The sequence below is a fragment of the Pseudophryne corroboree genome, unplaced genomic scaffold (genome assembly GCF_028390025.1).
Source record: "Pseudophryne corroboree isolate aPseCor3 unplaced genomic scaffold, aPseCor3.hap2 scaffold_1880, whole genome shotgun sequence".
NCBI classification, from domain to species: Eukaryota; Metazoa; Chordata; class Amphibia; order Anura; family Myobatrachidae; genus Pseudophryne; species Pseudophryne corroboree.
Window position 1 is genome coordinate 1 of NW_026968518.1, and position 25,323 is coordinate 25,323.

Below are 25,323 nucleotides of genomic sequence, written 5' to 3' on the forward strand. Positions count from 1 at the left end.
TCTTAATTCCTTACCTGTGTGCTAATTAGATATCACCTTGTTTTCACATTAAACAGACTTCCACATGAGAAAGCAGCAAGGATGCAGTGGCGTTAATGTTTCCTGGTGTCAACCTGTATTATTTCAGTAGACATTGAAATGAGGATACATCTTGCTGCCTTTCCAATGAAGCAAGTTTAATTTAGTAATAGGTGAAAAACCATCCCTACAAAGGTGTTAATCAGAGACTTGGCTTTGTGGACACTTTTCAGAGAACAAATTTGTTAGCATAAAAATAAAGCCAGAAAATGAAGAGCTGTTGAATCACGCAATTTGATTTTTTTGCCAGCATATTTCTTTTTCTCTGCAACCCACTGCTAAATTGTGCTTCCTAGCTGTTTTTATAAAATCACTGAATCAAATCTAACTCTGATTACATCAGAGAAGGCCAGGTACCCTACACCATAACAGGGGGTATGAAATTTGACTTGTCTACTTAAAGATCACCAAAATCTGATAACAAGGTCAATTACGTCCCTGGGTGGGATTGAACCACCAACCTTTTGGTTAATAGCCGTACACACTAACTGATTGCGCCACAGAGACACTTTTCAAAAGTACATACTGACAAATGCTAATAAGCATTCATCTAAAACGTTTCCTAGAAAAACTTAAAAAAGTCAATAATCTGGAGCGTTTTTGTAAGATGTTTCTTCTATCAACCAACGAAGAAACACATTGGTACTTTCCCATGATGAATGAGTGATTCAGGATCTCTTGCACTTACATGTGCAGCAGAGTACAGCAATGGAAGCATGCTGGGCCCATAACCCAGAGGTAGGCAGATTGAAACTATCCTCTGCTATATGCATTTTTTTTTTGTTAATTAAAGTAATCCAAAACTGGGATTGATATTTTGGCTCTTTTATTTTTACTTAAAGTACAATAACTTTTACCATTTTAATTTGTTTTAATAGTATATTGACAGTATTGTTTTCTTTCAAAAATCCACTTCATTTTCTTTACCCTATTATTAAAATGGTAATTGACAAAAACAAACTACATTGTCACCAGAAGAGCAATACAAAATGTACAAGTGATATATTAAAATCATCTTTCCAGCTTGAATTTCAATGATGCATTGGGTCAACAAATTTGTGAGAAACATCTTCACCCTTAAATAAAGATTTTCTTAATTCCTTACCTGTGTGCTAATTAGATATCACCTTGTTTTCACATTAAACAGACTTCCACATGAGAAAGCAGCAAGGAAGCAGTGGCGTTAATGTTTCCTGGTATCAACTTGTATTATTTCAGTAGACATTGAAATGAGGATGCATCTTGCTGCCTTTCCAATGAAGCAAGTTTAATTTAGTAATAGGTGAAAAACCATCCTTACAAAGGTGTTAATCAGAGACTTGGCTTTGTGGACACTTTTCAGAGAACAAATTTGTTAGCATAAAAATAAAGCCAGAAAATGAAGAGCTGTTTAATCACTGGATTGGATTTTTCTGCCAGCATATTTTTTTTCTCTGCAACCCACTGCTAAATTGTGCTTCCTAGCTGTTTTTTTATAAAATCACTGAATAAAATCTAACTCTGATTACATCAGAGAAGGCCATGTACCCTACACCATAAGAGGGGGTTTGAAATTTTGACTTGTCTACTTAAATATCACCAAAATCTGATCACAAGTTTAATTACGTCCCTAGGTGGGATTGAACCACCAACCTTTCGGTTAATAGCCAAACACACTAACCGATTGCGCCACAGAGACACTTTGCAAAAAGTGCATACTGACAAAGGCTAATAAGCATACATCTAGAACGTTTCCTAGAAAAACATTAAAAAATCAATAATCTGGAGAGTTTTTGTAAGATGTTTCTTCTATCAACCAACGAAGAAACACATTGGTACTTTCCCATGATGAGTGAGTGCTTCAGGATCTCTTGCACTTACATGTGCAGCAGAGTACAGCAATGGAAGCATGCTGGGCCCATAACCCAGAGGTAGGCAGATTGAAACTATCCTCTGCTATATGCATTTTTTTTGTTAATTAAAGTAATCCAAAACTGGGATTGATATTTTGGCTCTTTTATTTTTACTTAAAGTACAATAACTTTTACCATTTTAATTTGTTTTAATAGTATATTGACAGTATTGTTTTCTTTCAAAAATCCACTTAATTTTCTTTACCCTATTATTAAAATGGTAATTGACAAAAACAAACTACATTGTCACCAGAAGAGCAATACAAAATGTACAAGTGATATATTAAAATCATCTTTCCAGCTTGAATTTCAATGATGCATTGGGGAAACGATTTTGTGAGAAACATCTTCACCCTTAAATAAAGATTTCTTAATTCCTTACCTGTGTGATAATTAGATATCACCTTGTTTTCGCATTAAACAGACTTCCACATGAGAAAGCAGCAAGGATGCAGTGGCGTTAATGTTTCCTGGTGTCAACTTGTATTATTTCAGTAGACATTGAAATGAGGATGCATCTTGCTGCCTTTCCAATGAAGCAAGTTTAATTTAGTAATAGGTGAAAAACCATCCTTACAAAGGTGTTAATCAGAGACTTGGCTTTGTGGACACTTTTCAGAGAACAAATTTGTTAGCATAAAAATAAAGCCAGAAAATGAAGAGCTGTTTAATCACTCAATTGAATTTTTCTGCCAGCATATTTTTTTTCTCTGCAAACCACTGCTAAATTGTGCTTCCTAGCTGTTTTTATAAAATCAATGAATCAAATCTAACTCTGATTACATCAGAGAAGGCCAGGTACCCTACACCATAAGAGGGGGTTTGAAATTTTGACTTGTCAATTTAAAGATCACCAAAATCTGATAACAAGATCAATTACATCCCTGGGTGGGATTTAACCACCAACCTTTTAGTTAATAGCCGTACACACTAACTGATTGTGCCACAGAGACACTTTGCGAAAGTGCATACTGACAAAGGCTAATAAGCATTCATCTAAAACGTTTCCTAGAAAAACTTTAAAAAGTCAATAATCTGGAGAGTTTTTGTAAGATGTTTCTTCCATCAACCAACGAAGAAACACATTGGTACTTTCCCATGATGAGTGAGTGCTTCAGGATCTCTTGCACTTACATGTGCAGCAGAGTACAGCAATGGAAGCATGCTGGGCTCATAACCCAGAGGTAGGCAGATTGAAACTATCCTCTGCTGTATGCTTTTTTTTTTAATTAAAGTAATCCAAAACTGGGATTGATATTTTGGCTCTTTTATTTTTACTTAAAGTACAATAACTTTTACCATTTTAATTTGTTTTAATAGTATATTGACAGTATTGTTTTCTTTCAAAAATACACTTAATTTTCTTTACCCTATTATTAAAATGGTAATTGACAAAAACAAACTACATTGTCACCAGAAGAGCAATACAAAATGTACAAGTGATATATTAAAATCATCTTTCCAGCTTGAATTTCAATGATGCATTGGGGCAACGATTTTGTGAGAAACATCTTCACCCTTAAATAAAGATTTTCTTAATTCCTTACCTGTGTGCTAATTAGATATCACCTTGTTTTCGCATTAAACAGACTTCCACATGAGAAAGCAGCAAGGATGCAGTGGCGTTAATGTTTCCTGGTGTCAACTTGTATTATTTCAGTAGACATTGAAATGAGGATGCATCTTGCTGCCTTTCCAATGAAGCAAGTTTAATTTAGTAATCGATGAAAAACCATCCCTACAAAGGTGTTAATCAGAGACTTGGCTTTGTGGACACTTTTCAGAGAACAAATTTGTTAGCATAAAAATAAAGCCAGAAAATGAAGAGCTGTTTAATCACTCAATTGGATTTGTTTTGCCAGCATATTTTTTTTCTCTGCAACCCACTGCTAAATTGTGCTTCCTAGCTGTTTTTTATAAAATCACTGAATCAAATCTAACTCTGATTACATCAAAGAAGGCCAGGTACCCTACACAATAAGAGGGGGTTTGAAATTTTGACTTGTCTACTTAAATATCACCAAAATCTGATCACAAGGTCAATTACGTTCCTGGGTGGGATTGAACCACCAACCTTTTGGTTATTAGCCTTACACACTAACCAATTGCACCACAGAGACACATTGCAAGAAGTACATACTGACAAAGGCTAATAAGCATTCATCAAGAACGTTTCCTAGAAAAACTTTAAAAAGTCAATAATCTGGAGAGTTTTTGTAAGATGTTTCTTCCATCAACCAACAAAGAAACACATTGGTACTTTCCCATGATAAGTGAGTGCTTCAGGATCTCTTGCACTTACATGTGCAGCAGAGTACTGCAATGGAAGCATGCTGGGCCCATAACCCAGAGATAGGCAGATTGAAACTATCCTCTGCTATATGCATTTTTTTTTTGTTAATTAAAGTAATCCAAAACTGGGATTGATATTTTGTCTCTTTTATTTTTACTTAAAGTACAATAACTTTTACCATTTTAATTTGTTTTAATAGTATATTGACAGTATTGTTTTCTTTCAAAAATCCACTTCATTTTCTTTACCCTATTATTAAAATGGTAATTGACAAAAACAAACTACATTGTCACCAGAAGAGCAATACAAAATGTACAAGTGATATATTAAATTCATCTTTCCAGCATGAATTTCAATGATGCATTGGGTCAACAATTTTGTGAGAAACATCTTCACCCTTAAATAAAGATTTTCTTAATTCCTTACCTGTGTGCTAATTAGATATCACCTTGTTTTCACATTAAACAGACTTCCACATGAGAAAGCAGCAAGGATGCAGTGGCGTTAATGTTTCCTGGTGTCAACTTGTATTATTTCAGTAGACATTGAAATGAGGATGCATCTTGCTGCCTTTCCAATGAAGCAAGTTTAATTTAGTAATAGGTGAAAAACCATCCTTACAAAGGTGTTAATCAGAGACTTGGCTTTGTGGACACTTTTCAGAGAACAAATTTGTTAGCATAAAAATAAAGCCAGAAAATGAAGAGCTGTTTAATCACTCAATTGGATTTTTCTGCCAGCATATTTTTTTTCTCTGCAACCCACTGCTAAATTGTGCTTCCTAGCTGTTTTTATAAAATCACTGAATCAAATCAAACTCTGATTACATCAGAGAAGGCCAGGTACCCTACACAATAAGAGGGGGTTTGAAATTTTGACTTGTCTACTTAAATATCACCAAAATCTGACCACAAGGTCAATTACGTCCCTGGGTGGGATTGAACCACCAACCTTTTGGTTAATAGCCGAACACACTAACCGATTGCGCCACAGAGACACTTTGTGAAAAGTTCATACTGACAAAGGCTAATAAGCATACATCTAGAACGTTTCCTAGAAAAACATTAAAAAATCAATAATCTGGAGAGTTTTTGTAAGATGTTTCTTCCATCAACCAACAAATAAACACATTGGTACTTTCCCATGATGAGTGAGTGCTTCAGGATCTCTTGCACTTACATGTGCAGCAGAGTACTGCAATGGAAGCATGCTGGACCCATAACCCAGAGGTAGGCAGATTGAAACTATTCTTTGCTATATGCATTTTTTTTTGTTAATTTAAGTAATCAAAACTGGGATTGATATTTTTGCTCTTTTATTTTTACTTAAAGTACAATAACTTTTACCATTTTAATTTGTTTTAATAGTATATTGACAGTATAGTTTTCTTTCAAAAATCCACTTAATTTTCTTTACCCTATTATTAAAATGGTAATTGACAAAAAAAACTACATTGTCACCAGAAGAGCAATACAAAATGTACAAGTGATATATTAAAATCATCTTTCCAGCTTGAATTTCAATGATGCATTGGGGCAACAATTTTGTGAGAAACATCTTCACCCTTAAATAAAGATTTTCGTAATTCCTTACCTGTGTGCTAATTAGATATCACCTTGTTTTCACATTAAACAGACTTCCACATGAGAAAGCAGCAAGGATGCAGTGGCGTTAATGTTTCCTGGTTTCAACCTGTATTATTTCAGTAGACATTGAAATGAGGATGCATCTTGCTGCCTTTCCAATGAAGCAAGTTTAATTTAGTAATAGGTGAAAAACCATCCCTACAAAGGTGTTAATCAGAGACTTGGCTTTGTGGACATTTTTCAGAGAACAAATTTGTTAGCATAAAAATAAAGCCAGAAAATGAAGAGCTGTTTAATCACGCAATTTGATTTTTTTGCCAGCATATTTCTTTTTCTCTGCAACCCACTGCTAAATTGTGCTTCCTAGATGTTTTTATAAAATCACTGAATCAAATCTAACTCTGATTACATCTGAGAAGGCCAGGTACCCTACACAATAACAGGGGGTATGAAATTTGACTTGTCTACTTAAAGATCACCAAAATCTGATAACAAGGTCAATTACGTCCCTGGGTGGGATTGAACCACCAACCTTTTGGTTAATAGCCGTACACACTAACTGATTGCGCCACAGATACACTTTGCAAAAGTACATACTGACAAATGCTAATAAGCATTCATCTAAAACGTTTCCTAGAAAAACTTAAAAAAGTCAATAATCTGGAGAGTTTTTGTAAGATGTTTCTTCTATCAACCAACGAAGAAACACATTGGTACTTTCCCATGATGAGTGAGTGCTTCAGGATCTCTTGCACTTACATGTGCAGCAGAGTACAGCAATGGAAGCATGCTGGGCCCATAACCCAGAGGTAGGCAGATTGAAACTATCCTCTGCTATATGCATTTTTTTTTGTTAATTAAAGTAATCCAAAACTGGGATTGATATTTTGGCTCTTTTATTTTTACTTAAAGTACAATAACTTTTACCATTTTAATTTGTTTTAATAGTATATTGACAGTATTGTTTTCTTTCAAAAATCCACTTCATTTTCTTTACCCTATTATTAAAATGGTAATTGACAAAAACAAACTACATTGTCACCAGAAGAGCAATACAAAATGTACAAGTGATATATTAAATTCATCTTTCCAGCATGAATTTCAATGATGCATTGGGTCAACAATTTTGTGAGAAACATCTTCACCCTTAAATAAAGATTTTCTTAATTCCTTACCCGTGTGCTAATTAGATATCACCTTGTTTTCACATTAAACAGACTTCCACATGAGAAAGCAGCAAGGATGCAGTGGCGTTAATGTTTCCTGGTGTCAACTTGTATTATTTCAGTAGACATTGAAATGAGGATGCATCTTGCTGCCTTTCCAATGAAGCAAGTTTAATTTAGTAATAGGTGAAAAACCATCCTTACAAAGGTGTTAATCAGAGACTTGGCTTTGTGCACACTTTTCAGAGAACAAATTTGTTAGCATAAAAATAAAGCCAGAAAATGAAGAGCTGTTTAATCACTCAATTGGATTTTTCTGCCAGCATATTTTTTTTCTCTGCAACCCACTGCTAAATTGTGCTTCCTAGCTGTTTTTTATAAAATCACTGAATCAAATCTAACTCTGATTACATCAGAGAAGGCCAGGTACCCTACACAATAAGAGGGGGTTTGAAATTTGACTTGTCTACTTAAATATCACCAAAATCTGACCACAAGGTCAATTACGTCCCTTGGTGGGATTGAACCACCAACCTTTTGGTTAATAGCCGAACACACTAACCGATTGCGCCACAGAGACACTTTGCGAAAAGTACATACTGACAAAGGCTAATAAGCATACATCTAGAACGTTTCCTAGAAAAACATTAAAAAATCAATAATCTGGAGAGTTTTTGTAAGATGTTTCTTCCATCAACCAACAAATAAACACATTGGTACTTTCCCATGATGAGTGAGTGCTTCAGGATCTCTTGCACTTACATGTGCAGCAGAGTACTGCAATGGAAGCATGCTGGACCCATAACCCAGAGGTAGGCAGATTGAAACTATTCTTTGCTATATGCATTTTTTTTTGTTAATTTAAGTAATCAAAACTGGGATTGATATTTTTGCTCTTTTATTTTTACTTAAAGTACAATAACTTTTACCATTTTAATTTGTTTTAATAGTATATTGACAGTATTGTTTTCTTTCAAAAATCCACTTCATTTTCTTTACCCTATTATTAAAATGGTAATTGACAAAAAAAACTACATTGTCACCAGAAGAGCAATACAAAATGTACAAGTGATATATTAAAATCATCTTTCCAGCTTGAATTTCAATGATGCATTGGGGCAACAATTTTGTGAGAAACATCTTCACCCTTAAATAAAGATTTTCGTAATTCCTTACCTGTGTGCTAATTAGATATCACCTTGTTTTCACATTAAACAGACTTCCACATGAGAAAGCAGCAAGGATGCAGTGGCGTTAATGTTTCCTGGTTTCAACCTGTATTATTTCAGTAGACATTGAAATGAGGATGCATCTTGCTGCCTTTCCAATGAAGCAAGTTTAATTTAGTAATAGGTGAAAAACCATCCATACAAAGGTGTTAATCAGAGACTTGGCTTTGTGGACACTTTTCAGAGAACAAATTTGTTAGCATAAAAATAAAGCCAGAAAATGAAGAGCTGTTTAATCACGCAATTTGATTTTTTTGCCAGCATATTTCTTTTTCTCTGCAACCCACTGCTAAATTGTGCTTCCTAGCTGTTTTTATAAAATCAATGAATCAAATCTAACTCTGATTACATCAGAGAAGGCCAGGTACCCTACACCATAAGAGGGGGTTTGAAATTTTGACTTGTCTACTGAAAGATCACCAAAATCTGATAACAAGATCAATTACATCTCTGGGTGGGATTGAACCACCAACCTTTTAGTTAATAGCCGTACACACTAACTGATTGCGCCACAGAGACACTTTGCGAAAGTGCGTACTGACAAAGGCTAATAAACATTCATCTAAAACGTTTCCTAGAAAAACTTTAAAAAGTCAATAATCTGGAGAGTTTTTGTAAGATGTTTCTTCCATCAACCAACGAAGAAACACATTGGTACTTTCCCATGATGAGTGAGTGCTTCAGGATCTCTTGCACTTACATGTGCAGCAGAGTACAGCAATGGAAGCATGCTGGGCTCATAACCCAGAGGTAGGCAGATTGAAACTATCCTCTGCTGTATGCTTTTTTTTTTTAATTTAAGTAATCCAAAACTGGGATTGATATTTTGGCTCTTTTATTTTTACTTAAAGTACAATAACTTTTACCATTTTAATTTGTTTTAATAGTATATTGACAGTATTGTTTTCTTTCAAAAATCCACTTAATTTTCTTTACCCTATTATTAAAATGGTAATTGACAAAAACAAACTACATTGTCACCAGAAGAGCAATACAAAATGTACAAGTGATATATTAAAATCATCTTTCCAGCTTGAATTTCAATGATGCATTGGGGCAACGATTTTGTGAGAAACATCTTCACCCTTAAATAAAGATTTTCTTAATTCCTTACCTGTGTGCTAATTAGATATCACCTTGTTTTCGCATTAAACAGACTTCCACATGAGAAAGCAGTAAGGATGCAGTGGCGTTAATGTTTCCTGGTGTCAACCTGTATTATTTCAGTAGACATTGAAATGAGGATGCATCTTGCTGCCTTTCCAATGAAGCAAGTTTAATTTAGTAATAGGTGAAAAACCATCCCTACAAAGGTGTTAATCAGAGACTTGGCTTTGTGGACACTTTTCAGAGAACAAATTTGTTAGCATAAAAATAAACCAGAAAATGAAGAGCTGTTTAATCACTCAATTGGATTTTTTTGCCAGCATATTTTTTTCTCTGCAACCCACTGCTAAATTGTGCTTCCTAGCTGTTTTTTATAAAATCACTGAATCAAATCTAACTCTGATAACATCAGAGAAGGCCAGGTACCCTACACAATAAGAGGGGGTTTGAAATTTTGACTTGTCTACTTAAAGATCACCAAAATCTGAACACAAGGTCAATTACGTCCCTGGGTGGGATTGAACCACCAACCTTTTGGTTAATAGCCTTACACACTAACCAATTGCGCCACAGAGACACTTTGCAAAAGTACATACTGACAAAATCTAATAAGCATTCATCTAGAACGTTTCCTAGAAAAACTTTAAAAAGTCAATAATCTGGAGAGTTTTTGTAAGATGTTTCTTCCATCAACCAATGAAGAAACACATTGGTACTTTCCCATGATGAGTGAGTGCTTCAGGATCTTTTGCACTTACATGTGCAGCAGAGTACTGCAATGGAAGCATGCTGGGCCCATAACCCAGAGGTAGGCAGATTGAAACTATCCTTTGCTTAATGCATTTTTTTTGTTAATTAAAGTAATCCAAAACTGGGATTGATATTTTGGCTCTTTTATTTTTACTTAAAGTACAATAACTTTTACCATTTTAATTTGTTTTGATAGTATATTGACAGTATTGTTTTCTTTCAAAAATCCACTTAATTTTCTTTACCCTATTATTAAAATGGTAATTGACAAAAACAAACTACATTGTCACCAGAAGAGCAATACAAAATGTACAAGTGATATATTAAAATCATCTTTCCAGCTTGAATTTCAATGATGCATTAGGGCAACGATTTTGTGAGAAACATCTTCACCCTTAAATAAAGATTTTCTTAATTCCTTACCTGTGTGATAATTAGATATCACCTTGTTTTCGCATTAAACAGACTTCCACATGAGAAAGCAGCAAGGATGCAGTGGCGTTAATGTTTCCTGGTGTCAACTTGTATTATTTCAGTAGACATTGAAATGAGGATGCATCTTGCTGCCTTTCCAATGAAGCAAGTTTAATTTAGTAATAGGTGAAAAACCATCCTTACAAAGGTGTTAATCAGAGACTTGGCTTTGTGGACACTTTTCAGAGAACAAATTTGTTAGCATAAAAATAAAGCCAGAAAATGAAGAGCTGTTTAATCACTCAATTGGATTTTTCTGCCAGCATATTTTTTTTCTCTGCAAACCACTGCTAAATTGTGCTTCCTAGCTGTTTTTATAAAATCAATGAATCAAATCTAACTCTGATTACATCAGAGAAGGCCAGGTACCCTACACAATAAGATGGGGTTTGAAATTTTGACTTGTCTACTTAAATATCACCAAAATCTGATCACAAGGTCAATTACGTCCCTGGGTGGGATTGAACCACCAACCTTTTGGTTAATAGCCTTACACACTAACCAATTGCGCCACAGAGACACTTTGCAAAAGTACATACTGACAAAGGCTAATAAGCAATCATCTAGAACGTTTCCTAGAAAAACTTTAAAAAGTCAATAATCTGGAGAGTTTTTGTAAGATGTTTCTTCCATCAACCAATGAAGAAACACATTGGTACTTTCCCATGATGAGTGAGTGCTTCAGGATCTCTTGCACTTACATGTGCAGCAGAGTACTGCAATGGAAGCATGCTGGGCTCATAACCCAGAGGTAGGCAGATTGAAATTATCCTTTGCTATATGCATTTTTTTTGTTAATTAAAGTAATCCAAAACTGGGATTGATATTTTTGCTCTTTTATTTTTACTTAAAGTACAATAACTTTTACCATTTTAATTTGTTTTAATAGTATATTGACAGTATTGTTTTCTTTCAAAAATCCACTTAATTTTCTTTACCCTATTATTAAAATGGTAATTGACAAAAACAAACTACATTGTCACCAGAAGAGCAATACAAAATGTACAAGTGATATATTAAAATCATCTTTCCAGGTTGAATTTCAATGATGCATTGGGGCAACGATTTTGTGAGAAACATCTTCACCCTTAAATAAAGATTTTCTTAATTCCTTACCTGTGTGCTAATTAGATATCACCTTGTTTTCACATTAAACAGACTTCCACATGAGAAAGCAGCAAGGATGCAGTGGCGTTAATGTTTCCTGGTGTCAACCTGTATTATTTCAGTAGACATTGAAATGAGGATGCATCTTGCTGCCTTTCCAATGAAGCAAGTTTAATTTAGTAATAGGTGAAAAACCATCCTTACAAAGGTGTTAATCAGAGACTTGGCTTTGTGGACACTTTTCAGAGAACAAATTTGTTAGCATAAAAATAAAGCCAGAAAATGAAGATCTGTTTAATCACTCAATTGGATTTTTCTGCCAGCATATTTTTTTTCTCTGCAAACCACTGCTAAATTGTGCTTCCTAGCTGTTTTTATAAAATCAATGAATCAAATCTAACTCTGATTACATCAGAGAAGGCCAGGTACCCTACACAATAAGATGGGGTTTGAAATTTTGACTTGTCTACTTAAATATCACCAAAATCTGATCACAAGGTCAATTACGTCCCTGGGTGGGATTGAAACACCAACCTTTTGGTTAATAGCCTTACACACTAACCAATTGCGCCACAGAGACACTTTGCAAAAGTACATACTGACAAAGGCTAATAAGCATTCATCTAGAACGTTTCCTAGAAAAACTTTAAAAAGTCAATAATCTGGAGAGTTTTTGTAAGATGTTTCTTCCATCAACCAATGAAGAAACACATTGGTACTTTCCCATGATGAGTGAGTGCTTCAGGATCTCTTGCACTTACATGTGCAGCAGAGTACTGCAATAGAAGCATGCTGGGCCCATAACCCAGAGGTAGGCAGATTGAAACTATCCTTTGCTATATGCATTTTTTTTGTTAATTAAAGTAATCCAAAACTGGGATTGATATTTTGGCTCTTTTATTTTTACTTAAAGTACAATAACTTTTACCATTTTAATTTGTTTTGATAGTATATTGACAGTATTGTTTTCTTTCAAAAATCCACTTAATTTTCTTTACCCTATTATTAAAATGGTAATTGACAAAAACAAACTACATTGTCACCAGAAGAGCAATACAAAATGTACAAGTGATATATTAAAATCATCTTTCCAGCTTGAATTTCAATGATGCATTGGGGCAACGATTTTGTGAGAAACATCTTCACCCTTAAATAAAGATTTTCTTAATTCCTTACCTGTGTGCTAATTAGATATCACCTTGTTTTCACATTAAACAGACTTCCACATGAGAAAGCAGCAAGGATGCAGTGGCGTTAATGTTTCCTGGTGTCAACCTGTATTATATCAGTAGACATTGAAATGAGGATGCATCTTGCTGCCTTTCCAATGAAGCAAGTTTAATTTAGTAATAGGTGAAAAACCATCCCTACAAAGGTGTTAATCAGAGACTTGGCTTTGTGGACACTTTTCAGAGAACAAATTTGTTAGCATAAAAATAAAGCCAGAAAATGAAGAGCTGTTTAATCACTCAATTGTATTTTTTTGCCAGCATATTTTTTTTATCTGCAACCCACTGCTAAATTGTGCTTCCTAGCTGTTTTTTATAAAATCACTGAATCAAATCTAACTCTGATTACATCAGAGAAGGCCAGGTACCCTACACAATAAGAGGGGGTTTGAAATTTTGACTTGTCTACTTAAATATCACCAAAATCTGATCACAAGGTCAATTACATTCCTGGGTGGGATTGAACCACCAACCTTTTGTTAATAGCCTTACACACTAACCAATTGCGCCACAGAGACACTTTGCAAAAGTACATACTGACAAAGGCTAATAAGCATTCATCTAGAACGTTTCCTAGAAAAACTTTAAAAAGTCAATAATCTGGAGAGTTTTTTAAGATGTTTCTTCCATCAACCAACGAAGAAACACATTGGTACTTTCCCATGATGAGTGAGTGCTTCAGGATCTCTTGCACTTACATGTGCAGCAGAGTACTGCAATGGAAGCATGCTGGGCTCATAACCCAGAGGTAGGCAGATTGAAATTATCCTTTGCTATATGCATTTTTTTTTGTTAATTAAAGTAATCCAAAACTGGGATTGATATTTTTGCTCTTTTATTTTTACTTAAAGTACAATAACTTTTACCATTTTAATTTGTTTTAATAGTATATTGACAGTATTGTTTTCTTTCAAAAATCCACTTAATTTTCTTTACCCTATTATTAAAATGGTAATTGACAAAAACAAACTACATTGTCACCAGAAGAGCAATACAAAATGTACAAGTGATATATTAAAATCATCTTTCCAGCTTGAATTTCAGTGATGCATTGGGGCAACGATTTTGTGAGAAACATCTTCACCCTTAAATAAAGATTTTCTTAATTCCTTACCTGTGTGCTAATTAGATATCACCTTGTTTTCACATTAAACAGACTTCCACATGAGAAAGCAGCAAGGATGCAGTGGCGTTAATGTTTCCTGGTGTCAACTTGTATTATTTCAGTAGACATTGAAATGAGGATGCATCTTGCTGCCTTTCCAATGAAGCAAGTTTAATTTAGTAATACGTGAAAAACCATCCCTACAAAGGTGTTAATCAGAGACTTGGCTTTGTGGACACTTTTCAGAGAACAAATTTGTTAGCATAAAAATAAAGCCAGAAATGAAGAGCTGTTTAATCACTCAATTGGATTTTTTTGCCAGCATATTTCTTTTTCTCTGCAACCCACTGCTAAATTGTGCTTCCTAGCTGTTTTTATAAAATCACTGAATCAAATCTAACTCTGATTACATCAGAGAAGGCTAGGTACCCTACACAATAAGAGGGGGTTTGAAATTTTGACTTGTCTACTTAAATATTACCAAAATCTGATCACAAGGTCAATTACGTCCCTGGGTAGGATTTAACCACCAACCTTTTGGTTAATAGCCGTACACACTAACCAATTGCGCCACAGAGACACTTTGCAAAAAGTACATACTGACAAAGGCTAATAAGCATTCATCTAGAACGTTTCCTAGAAAAACTTTGAAAAGTCAATAATCTGGAGAGTTTTTGTAAGATGTTTCTTCCATCAACCAACAAAGAAACACATTGGTACTTTCCCATGATGAGTGAGTGCTTCAGGATCTCTTGCACTTACATGTGCAGCAGAGTACTGCAATGGAAGCATGCTGGGCCCATAACCCAGAGGTAGGCAGATTGAAACTATCCTTTGCTATATGCATTTTTTTTGTTAATTAAAGTAATCCAAAACTGGGATGGATATTTTTGCTCTTTTATTTTTACTTAAAGTACAATAACTTTTACCATTTTAATTTGTTTTAATAGTATATTGACAGTATTGTTTTCTTTCAAAAATCCACTTAATTTTCTTTACCCTATTATTAAAATGGTAATTGACAAAAACAAACTACATTGTCACCAGAAGAGCAATACAAAATGTACAAGTGATATATTAAAATCATCTTTCCAGGTTGAATTTCAATGATGCATTGGGGCAACGATTTTGTGAGAAACATCTTCACCCTTAAATAAAGATTTTCTTAATTGCTTACCTGTGTGCTAATTAGATATCACCTTGTTTTCACATTAAACAGACTTCCACATGAGAAAGCAGCAAGGATGCAGTGCCGTTAATGTTTCCTGGTGTCAACCTGTATTATTTCAGTAGACATTGAAATGAGGATGCATCTTGCTGCCTTTCCAATGAAGCAAGTTTAATTTAGTAATAGGTGAAAAACCATCCTTACAAAGGTGTTAATCAGAGACTTGGCTTTGTGGACACTTTTCAGAGAACAAATTTGTTAGCATAAAAATAAAGCCAGAAATGAAGAGCTGTTTAATCACTCAATTGGATTTTTTTGCCAGCATATTTCTTTTTCTCTGCAACCCACTGCTAAATTGTGCTTCCTAGCTGTTTTTATAAAATCACTGAATCAAATCTAACTCTGATTACATCAGAGAAGGCTAGGTACCCTACACAATAAGAGGGGGTTTGAAATTTTGACTTGTCTACTTAAATATTACCAAAATCTGATCACAAGGTCAATTACGTCCCTGGGTAGGATTTAACCACCAACCTTTTGGTTAATAGCCGTACACACTAACCAATTGCGCCACAGAGACACTTTGCAAAAAGTACATACTGACAAAGGCTAATAAGCATTCATCTAGAACGTTTCCTAGAAAAACTTTGAAAAGTCAATAATCTGGAGAGTTTTTGTAAGATGTTTCTTCCATCAACCAACAAAGAAACACATTGGTACTTTCCCATGATGAGTGAGTGCTTCAGGATCTCTTGCACTTACATGTGCAGCAGAGTACTGCAATGGAAGCATGCTGGGCCCATAACCCAGAGGTAGGCAGATTGAAACTATCCTTTGCTATATGCATTTTTTTTGTTAATTAAAGTAATCCAAAACTGGGATGGATATTTTTGCTCTTTTATTTTTACTTAAAGTACAATAACTTTTACCATTTTAATTTGTTTTAATAGTATATTGACAGTATTGTTTTCTTTCAAAAATCCACTTAATTTTCTTTACCCTATTATTAAAATGGTAATTGACAAAAACAAACTACATTGTCACCAGAAGAGCAATACAAAATGTACAAGTGATATATTAAAATCATCTTTCCAGGTTGAATTTCAATGATGCATTGGGGCAACGATTTTGTGAGAAACATCTTCACCCTTAAATAAAGATTTTCTTAATTGCTTACCTGTGTGCTAATTAGATATCACCTTGTTTTCACATTAAACAGACTTCCACATGAGAAAGCAGCAAGGATGCAGTGCCGTTAATGTTTCCTGGTGTCAACCTGTATTATTTCAGTAGACATTGAAATGAGGATGCATCTTGCTGCCTTTCCAATGAAGCAAGTTTAATTTAGTAATAGGTGAAAAACCATCCTTACAAAGGTGTTAATCAGAGACTTGGCTTTGTGGACACTTTTCAGAGAACAAATTTGTTAGCATAAAAATAAAGCCAGAAAATGAAGAGCTGTTTATTCACTCAATTGGATTTTTCTGCCAGCATATTTTTTTTTTCTCTGCAACCTACTGCTAAATTGTGCTTCCTAGCTGTTTTTATAAAATCACTGAATCAAATCTAACTCTGATTACATCAGGGAAGGCCAGGTACCCACACCATAACAGGGGGTTTGAAATTTTGACTTGTCTACTTTAAGATCACCAAAATCTGATCACAAGGTAAATTACGTCCCTGGGTGGGATTGAACCACCAACCTTTTAGATAATAACCGAACACGCTAACTGATTGCGCCACAGAGACACTTTGCAAACTTACATTCTGACAAACGCTAATAAGCATTCATCTAGAACGTTTCCTAGAAAAACTTTAAAAAGTCAATAATCTGGAGAGTTTTTGTAAGATGTTTCTTCCATCAATCAACGAAGAACATTCATGCTGATTTCTTGCAGCAGCTGGGCACTGTAACAGCTCCAGAGCTGCTCTGTAAGGCAACTAAAAGGGTGTGGGCCCTGCAGCACTACCTGTAGTTCGCATTGTGCGCTGGAAGGCACAAAGTAAGCAGACGGGAGAAGTCAGGATAGTGCGCAAGGGCATAGAAGGGAGCGGCTCAAGAAAAGAGAAGTGGAAACTGACAGCAAACTAGGCTGGAGAGAGACCTGAGACAAAGAGATCTGAATTATACGAGAGCCGACCAGGGGAAACACAAATTATGCAGTCGAGTTTCCCACATTTGGGGAAATAGCTGGAGCAGCACACACAGAGTGCAATGGGTGAGCCTTGCCCTGGGAGAAGCACCTTCATGATCATAGTATCTCACCTGGCAGGTAAGTAGGAGTTGGGCAAGAGCTGAGGAGGGTCGCTGCTCGGGCACCCCCCTGTCAAGTGAAGGAGATCCAACTGAGGCAGCACAAGAGAACTCTCGAAAGAAGAACAAGGCTAGAGGAAGATCTGAGACACAGAAATCTGGCTTTTACCAGAGCTGACCAGAGGAAAGCACAAACACAGTCCCCCACTACCACAAATAATGCAGTCGAGTTTCCCACATTTGGGGAAATCACAGGGGTCAGCATACCCAGAATGCAATGAATGAACCTCACCCTGGGAGAACAATCTTCATGACCATGGTATCTCCTATGCAAAATAAGTATGATTTGGGATAGGGCTGGGGAGGGCCGCTGCTCAGGCACATCTCTGTCAAGTAAAGGAGATTCAACTGAGGCAGCACAAGGGAACTCTCATCTGGGGACAACAACTGCAGGGAGAACACATATTTTCAGATGAACATGGGAGGGCAGAAGGCTGCCTAATACTGAAGCACCCCCAAACAACAAACCAAATGCAACAACTAGTGCAAGCATTCCTGGGGGAAGGCCTGCAGCAGATGGATTTGCATATGGTGATGTCATCCAAGCAGTGGGTCAAAGTTGGCTTCAACCCTCGTCTGCATATGAAAAGAAAAAAGGGATGTGCAGGGCATGGCGGCCTTTTGCGGCGCTTGCATGACCCCTAATTCGCATTAAACACCTCCACCCTCCTTAGGTGTGGGGCTCATGTTGGCTATGCCCCAGCACCTGAAGCATTCAAGCTGATTTCTTGCAGCAGCTGGGCACTGTAACAGCTCCAGAGCTGCTCTGTAAGGCAAGTAAAAGGGTGTGGGCCCTGCAGCACTACCTGTAGTTCGCATTGTGCGTTGGAAGGCACAAAGTAAGCAGACGGGAGAAGTCAGGATAGTGCGCAAGGGCATAGAAGGGAGCGGCTCAAGAAAAGAGAAGTGGAAACAGACAGCAAACTAGGCTGGAGAGAGACCTGAGACAAAGAGATCTGAATTATACGAGAGCCGACCAGAGGAAACACAAATTATGCAGTCAAGTGTCCCACATTTGGGGAAATCGCAGGAGCAGCACACCCAGAGTGCAATGGGTGAGCCTTGCCCTGGGAGAAGCACCTTCCTGATCATAGTATCTCACCTGGCAGGTAAGTAGGAGTTGGGCTAGAGCTGGGGAGGGTCGCTGCTCGGGCACCCCCCTGTCAAGTGAAGGAGATCCAACTGAGGCAGCACAAGGGAACTCTCGAAAGAAGAACAAGGCTAGAGGAAGATCTGAGACAAAGAAATCTGACTTTTACCAGAGCTGACCAGAGGAAAGCACAAACACAGTCCCCCTCTACCACAAATAATGCAGTCGAGTTTCCCACATTTGGGGAAATCACAGGGGTCATCATACCCAGAATGCAATGAATGAACCTCACCCTGGGAGAACAATCTTCATGACCATGATATCTCCTATGCAAAATAAGTATGATTTGGGATAGGGCTGGGGAGGGCCGCTGCTCAGGCACATCTCTGTCAAGTAAAGGCGATTCAACTGAGGCAGCACAAGGGAACTCTCATCTGGGGACAACAACTGCAGGGAGAACACATATTTTCAGATGAACATGGGAGGGCAGAAGGCTGCCTAATACTGAAGCACCCCCAAACAACAAACCAAATGCAACAACTAGTGCAAGCATTCCTGGGGGAAGGCCTGCAGCAGATGGATTTGCATATGGTGATGTCATCCAAGCAGTGGGTCAAAGTTGGCTTCAACCCTCGTCTGCATATGAAAAGAAAAAAGGGATGTGCAGGGCATGGCGGCCTTTTGCGGCGCTTGCATGACCCCTAATTCGCATTAAACACCTCCACCCTCCTTAGGTGTGGGGCTCATGTTGGCTATGCCCCAGCACCTGAAGCATTCAAGCTGATTTCTTGCAGCAGCTGGGCACTGTAACAGCTCCAGAGCTGCTCTGTAAGGCAACTAAAAGGGTGTGGGCCCTGCAGCACTACCTGTAGTTCGCATTGTGCGTTGGAAGGCACAAAGTAAGCAGACAGGAGAAGTCAGGATAGTGCGCAAGGGCATAGAAGGGAGCGGCTCAAGAAAAGAGAAGTGGAAACAGACAGCAAACTAGGCTGGAGAGAGACCTGAGACAAAGAGATCTGAATTATACGAGAGCCGACCAGAGGAAACACAAATTATGCAGTCAAGTGTCCCACATTTGGGGAAATCGCAGGAGCAGCACACCCAGAGTGCAATGGGTGAGCCTTGCCCTGGGAGAAGCACCTTCCTGATCATAGTATCTCACCTGGCAGATAAGTAGGAGTTGGGCTAGAGCTGGGGAGGGTCGCTGCTCGGGCACCCCCCTGTCAAGTGAAGGAGATCCAACTGAGGCAGCACAAGGGAACTCTCGAAAGAAGAACAAGGCTAGAGGAAGATCTGAGACAAAGAAATCTGACTTTTACCAGAGTTGACCAGAAGAAAGCACAAACACAGTCCCCCACTACCACAAATAATGCAGTCGAGTTTCCCACATTTGGGGAAATCACAGGGGTCAGCATACCCAGAATGCAATGAATGAACCTCACCCTGGGAGAACAATCTTCATGACCATGGTATCTCCTATGCAAAATAAGTATGATTTGGGATAGGGCTGGGGAGGGCCGCTGCTCAGGCACATCTCTGTCAAGTAAAGGAGATTCAACTGAGGCAGCACAAGGGAACTCTCATCTGGGGACAACAACTGCAGGGAGAACACATATTTTCAGATGAACATGGGAGGGCAGAAGGCTGCCTAATACTGAAGCACCCCCAAACAACAAACCAAATGCAACAACTAGTGTAAGCATTCCTGGGGGAAGGCCTGCAGCAGATGGATTTGCATATGGTGATGTCATCCAAGCAATGGGTCAAAGTTGGCTTCAACCCTCGTCTGCATATGAAAAGAAAAAAGGGATGTGCAGGGCATGGCGTCCTTTTGTGGCGCTTGGATGACCCTTAATTCGCATTAAACATCTCCACCCTCCTTCGGTGTGGGGCTCATGTTGGCTATGCCCCAGCCCCTGAAGCATTCAAGATGATTTCTTGCAGCAGCTGGGCACTGTAACAGCTCCAGAGCTGTTCTTTAAAGCATGTAAAAGGGTGTGGGCCCTGCAGCACTACCTGTAGTATGCATTGTGCGTTGGAAGGCACAAAGTAAGCAGACGGGAGAGGTCAGGATAGTGCGCAAGGGCATAGAAGGGAGCGGCTCAAGAAAAGAGAAGTGGAAACAGACAGCAAACTAGGCTGGAGAAAGACCTGAGACAAAGAGATCTGAATTATACGAGAGCCGACCAGAGGAAACACAAATTATGCAGTCAAGTTTCCCACATTTGGGGAAATCGCAGTAGCAGCACACCCAGAGTGCAATGGGTGAGCCTTGCCCTGGGAGAAGCACCTTCCTGATCATAGTATCTCACCTGGCAGGTAAGTAGGAGTTGGGCTAGAGCTGGGGAGGGTCGCTGCTCGGGCACCCCCCTGTCAAGTGAAGGAGATCCAACTGAGGCAGCACAAGGGAACTCTCGAAAGAAGAACAAGGCTAGAGGAAGATCTGAGACAAAGAAATCTGACTTTTACCAGAGCTGAGCAGAGGAAAGCACAAACACAGTCCCCCACTACCACAAATAATGCAGTCGAGTTTCCCACATTTGGGGAAATCACAGGGGTCAGCATACCCAGAATGCAATGAATGAACCTCACCCTGGGAGAACAATCTTCATGACCATGGTATCTCCTATGCAAAATAAGTATGATTTGGGATAGGGCTGGGGAGGGCCGCTGCTCAGGCACATCTCTGTCAAGTAAAGGAGATTCAACTGAGGCAGCACAAGGGAACTCTCATCTGGGGACAACAACTGCAGGGAGAACACATATTTTCAGATGAACATGGGAGGGCAGAAGGCTGCCTAATACCGAAGCACCCCCAAACAACAAACCAAATGCAACAACTAGTGCAAGCATTCCTGGGGGAAGGCCTGCAGCAGATTGATTTGCATATGGTAATGCCATCCAAGCAGTGGGTCAAAGTTGGCTTCAACCCTCGTCTGCATATGAAAAGAGAAAAGGGGCGTGCAGGGCATGGCGGCCTTTTGCGGCGCTTGGGTGACCCTTAGTTCGCATTAAACACCTCCACCCTCCTTCGGTGTGGGGCTCATGTTGGCAATGCCCCAGCCCCTGAAGCATTCAAGCTGATTTCTTGCAGCAGCTGGGTACTGTAACAGCTCCAGAGCTGCTCTGTGAGGCAAGTAAAAGGGTGTGGGCCCTGCAGCACTACCTGTAGTTTGCATTGTGTGTTGGAAGGCACAAAGTAAGCAGACGGGAGAAGTCAGGATAGTGCGCAAGGGCATAGAAGGGAGCGGCTCAAGAAAAGAGAAGTGGAAACAGACAGCAAACTAGGCTGGAGAGAGACCTGAGACAAAGAGATCTGAATTATACGAGAGACGACCAGGGGAAACACAAATTATGCAGTCAAGTTTCCCACATTTGGGGAAATCACAGGGGCAGCACACCCAGAGTGCAATGGGTGAGCCTTGCCCTGGGAGAAGCACCTACATGATCATAGTATCTCACCTGGCAGGTAAGTAGGAGTTGGGCTAGAGCTGGGGAGGGTCGCTGCTCGGGTACCCCCCTGTCAAGTGAAGGAGATCCAACTGAGGCAGCACAAGGGAACTCTCGAAAGAGGAACAAGGCTAGAGGAAGATCTGAGACAAAGAAATCTGATTTTTACCAGAGTTGACCAGAAGAAAGCACAAACACAGTCCCCCACTACCACAAATAATGCAGTCGAGTTTCCCACATTTGGGGAAATCACAGGGGTCATCATACCCAGAATGCAATGAATGAACCTCACCCTGGGAGAACAATCTTCATGACCATGGTATCTCCTATGCAAAATAAGTATGATTTGGGATAGGGCTGGGGAGGGCCGCTGCTCAGGCACATCTCTGTCAAGTAAAGGAGATTCAACTGAGGCAGCACAAGGGAACTCTCATCTGGGGACAACAACTGCAGGGAGAACACATATTTTCAGATGAACATGGGAGGGCAGAAGGCTGCCTAATACTGAAGCACCCCCAAACAACAAACCAAATGCAACAACTAGTGCAAGCATTCCTGGGGGAAGGCCTGCAGCAGATGGATTTGCATATGGTGATGTCATCCAAGCAGTGGGTCAAAGTTGGCTTCAACCCTCGTCTGCATATGAAAAGAAAAAAGGGATGTGCAGGGCATGGCGGCCTTTTTCGGCGCTTGCATGACCCCTAATTCGCATTAAACACCTCCACCCTCCTTAGGTGTGGGGCTCATGTTGGCTATGCCCCAGCACCTGAAGCATTCAAGCTGATTTCTTGCAGCAGCTGGGCACTGTAACAGCTCCAGAGCTGCTCTGTAAGGCAACTAAAAGGGTGTGGGCCCTGCAGCACTACCTGTAGTTCGCATTGTGCGTTGGAAGGCACAAAGTAAGCAGACGGGAGAAGTCAGGATAGTGCGCAAGGGCATAGAAGGGAGCGGCTCAAGAAAAGAGAAGTGGAAACAGACAGCAAACTAGGCTGGAGAGAGACCTGAGACAAAGAGATCTGAATTATACGAGAGCCGACCAGAGGAAACACAAATTATGCAGTCAAGTGTCCCACATTTGGGGAAATCGCAGGAGCAGCACACCCAGAGTGCAATGGGTGAGCCTTGCCCTGGGAGAAGCACCTTCCTGATCATAGTATCTCACCTGGCAGGTAAGTAGGAGTTGGGCTAGAGCTGGGGAGGGTCGCTGCTCGGGCACCCCCCTGTCAAGTGAAGGAGATCCAACTGAGGCAGCACAAGGGAACTCTCGAAAGAAGAACAAGGCTAGAGGAAGATCTGAGACAAAGAAATCTGACTTTTACCAGAGTTGACCAGAAGAAAGCACAAACACAGTCCCCCACTACCACAAATAATGCAGTCGAGTTTCCCACATTTGGGGAAATCACAGGGGTCAGCATACCCAGAATGCAATGAATGAACCTCACCCTGGGAGAACAATCTTCATGACCATGGTATCTCCTATGCAAAATAAGTATGATTTGGGATAGGGCTGGGGAGGGCCGCTGCTCAGGCACAGCTCTGTCAAGTAAAGGAGATTCAACTGAGGAAGCACAAGGGAACTCTCATCTGGGGACAACAACTGCAGGGAGAACACATATTTTCAGATGAACATGGGAGGGCAGAAGGCTGCCTAATACTGAAGCACCCCCAAACAACAAACCAAATGCAACAACTAGTGTAAGCATTCCTGGGGGAAGGCCTGCAGCAGATGGATTTGCATATGGTGATGTCATCCAAGCAGTGGGTCAAAGTTGGCTTCAACCCTCGTCTGCATATGAAAACAAAAAAGGGATGTGCAGGGCATGGCGTCCTTTTGTGGCGCTTGGATGACCCTTAATTCGCATTAAACATCTCCACCCTCCTTCGGTGTGGGGCTCATGTTGGCTTTGCCCCAGCCCCTGAAGCATTCAAGATGATTTCTTGCAGCAGCTCGGCACTGTAACAGCTCCAGAGCTGTTCTGTAAAGCATGTGAAAGGGTGTGGGCCCTGCAGCACTACCTGTAGTATGCATTGTGCGTTGGAAGGCACAAAGTAAGCAGACGGGAGAGGTCAGGATAGTGCGCAAGGGCATAGAAGGGAGCGGCTCAAGAAAAGAGAAGTGGAAACAGACAGCAAACTAGGCTGGAGAAAGACCTGAGACAAAGAGATCTGAATTATACGAGAGCCGACCAGAGGAAACACAAATTATGCAGTCAAGTTTCCCACATTTGGGGAAATCACAGGAGCAGCACACCCAGAGTGCAATGGGTGAGCCTTGCCCTGGGAGAAGCACCTTCCTGATCATAGTATCTCACCTGGCAGGTAAGTAGGAGTTGGGCTAGAGCTGGGGTGGGTCGCTGCTCGGGCACCCCCCTGTCAAGTGAAGGAGATCCAACTGAGGCAGCACAAGGGAACTCTCGAAAGAAGAACAAGGCTAGAGGAAGATCTGAGACAAAGAAATCTGACTTTTACCAGAGCTGAGCAGAGGAAAGCCCAAACACAGTCCCCCACTACCACAAATAATGCAGTCGAGTTTCCCACATTTGGGGAAATCACAGGGGTCAGCATACCCAGAATGCAATGAATGAACCTCACCCTGGGAGAACAATCTTCATGACCATGGTATCTCCTATGCAAAATAAGTATGATTTGGGATAGGGCTGGGGAGGGCCGCTGCTCAGGCACATCTCTGTCAAGTAAAGGAGATTCAACTGAGGCAGCACAAGGGAACTCTCATCTGGGGACAACAACTGCAGGGAGAACACATATTTTCAGATGAACATGGGAGGGCAGAAGGCTGCCTAATACTGAAGCACCCCCAAACAACAAACCAAATGCAACAACTAGTGTAAGCATTCCTGGGGGAAGGCCTGCAGCAGATGGATTTGCATATGGTGATGTCATCCAAGCAGTGGGTCAAAGTTGGCTTCAACCCTCGTCTGCATATGAAAAGAAAAAAGGGATGTGCAGGGCATGGCGTCCTTTTGTGGCGCTTGGATGACCCTTAATTCGCATTAAACATCTCCACCCTCCTTCGGTGTGGGGCTCATGTTGGCTATGCCCCAGCCCCTGAAGCATTCAAGATGATTTCTTGCAGCAGCTGGGCACTGTAACAGCTCCAGAGCTGTTCTGTAAAGCATGTAAAAGGGTGTGGGCCCTGCAGCACTACCTGTAGTATGCATTGTGCGTTGGAAGGCACAAAGTAAGCAGATGGGAGAAGTCAGGATAGTGCGCAAGGGCATAGAAGGGAGCGGCTCAAGAAAAGAGAAGTGGAAACAGACAGCAAAC

General features: G+C 39.7%; 14 non-coding genes across 14 annotated transcripts; all 14 read right to left on the reverse strand.

The window, feature by feature from the left end:
* Positions 1–17,302: 17,302 nt before the first annotated feature.
* Positions 17,303–17,465, reverse strand: LOC135003592 (U1 spliceosomal RNA). Its single transcript, XR_010204596.1, has one exon. It is a non-coding gene; the product is annotated as a U1 spliceosomal RNA (small nuclear RNA).
* A 152-nt stretch (positions 17,466–17,617) lies between these two features.
* Positions 17,618–17,781, reverse strand: LOC135003594 (U1 spliceosomal RNA). Its single transcript, XR_010204597.1, has one exon. It is a non-coding gene; the product is annotated as a U1 spliceosomal RNA (small nuclear RNA).
* A 671-nt stretch (positions 17,782–18,452) lies between these two features.
* Positions 18,453–18,615, reverse strand: LOC135003582 (U1 spliceosomal RNA). Its single transcript, XR_010204587.1, has one exon. It is a non-coding gene; the product is annotated as a U1 spliceosomal RNA (small nuclear RNA).
* A 152-nt stretch (positions 18,616–18,767) lies between these two features.
* On the reverse strand, positions 18,768–18,931 carry LOC135003577 (U1 spliceosomal RNA). Its single transcript, XR_010204583.1, has one exon. It is a non-coding gene; the product is annotated as a U1 spliceosomal RNA (small nuclear RNA).
* Positions 18,932–19,602: 671 nt separating this feature from the next.
* On the reverse strand, positions 19,603–19,765 carry LOC135003587 (U1 spliceosomal RNA). The gene has a single exon (XR_010204592.1). It is a non-coding gene; the product is annotated as a U1 spliceosomal RNA (small nuclear RNA).
* A 152-nt stretch (positions 19,766–19,917) lies between these two features.
* LOC135003572 (U1 spliceosomal RNA) lies at positions 19,918–20,081 on the reverse strand. Its single transcript, XR_010204577.1, has one exon. It is a non-coding gene; the product is annotated as a U1 spliceosomal RNA (small nuclear RNA).
* A 671-nt stretch (positions 20,082–20,752) lies between these two features.
* Positions 20,753–20,915, reverse strand: LOC135003586 (U1 spliceosomal RNA). Its single transcript, XR_010204591.1, has one exon. It is a non-coding gene; the product is annotated as a U1 spliceosomal RNA (small nuclear RNA).
* A 152-nt stretch (positions 20,916–21,067) lies between these two features.
* LOC135003596 (U1 spliceosomal RNA) lies at positions 21,068–21,231 on the reverse strand. The gene has a single exon (XR_010204598.1). It is a non-coding gene; the product is annotated as a U1 spliceosomal RNA (small nuclear RNA).
* A 671-nt stretch (positions 21,232–21,902) lies between these two features.
* On the reverse strand, positions 21,903–22,065 carry LOC135003590 (U1 spliceosomal RNA). The gene has a single exon (XR_010204595.1). It is a non-coding gene; the product is annotated as a U1 spliceosomal RNA (small nuclear RNA).
* Positions 22,066–22,217: 152 nt separating this feature from the next.
* On the reverse strand, positions 22,218–22,381 carry LOC135003578 (U1 spliceosomal RNA). The gene has a single exon (XR_010204584.1). It is a non-coding gene; the product is annotated as a U1 spliceosomal RNA (small nuclear RNA).
* Positions 22,382–23,052: 671 nt separating this feature from the next.
* On the reverse strand, positions 23,053–23,215 carry LOC135003583 (U1 spliceosomal RNA). Its single transcript, XR_010204588.1, has one exon. It is a non-coding gene; the product is annotated as a U1 spliceosomal RNA (small nuclear RNA).
* A 152-nt stretch (positions 23,216–23,367) lies between these two features.
* Positions 23,368–23,531, reverse strand: LOC135003573 (U1 spliceosomal RNA). Its single transcript, XR_010204578.1, has one exon. It is a non-coding gene; the product is annotated as a U1 spliceosomal RNA (small nuclear RNA).
* A 671-nt stretch (positions 23,532–24,202) lies between these two features.
* Positions 24,203–24,365, reverse strand: LOC135003585 (U1 spliceosomal RNA). The gene has a single exon (XR_010204590.1). It is a non-coding gene; the product is annotated as a U1 spliceosomal RNA (small nuclear RNA).
* A 152-nt stretch (positions 24,366–24,517) lies between these two features.
* LOC135003574 (U1 spliceosomal RNA) lies at positions 24,518–24,681 on the reverse strand. The gene has a single exon (XR_010204580.1). It is a non-coding gene; the product is annotated as a U1 spliceosomal RNA (small nuclear RNA).
* Positions 24,682–25,323: the final 642 nt, after the last annotated feature.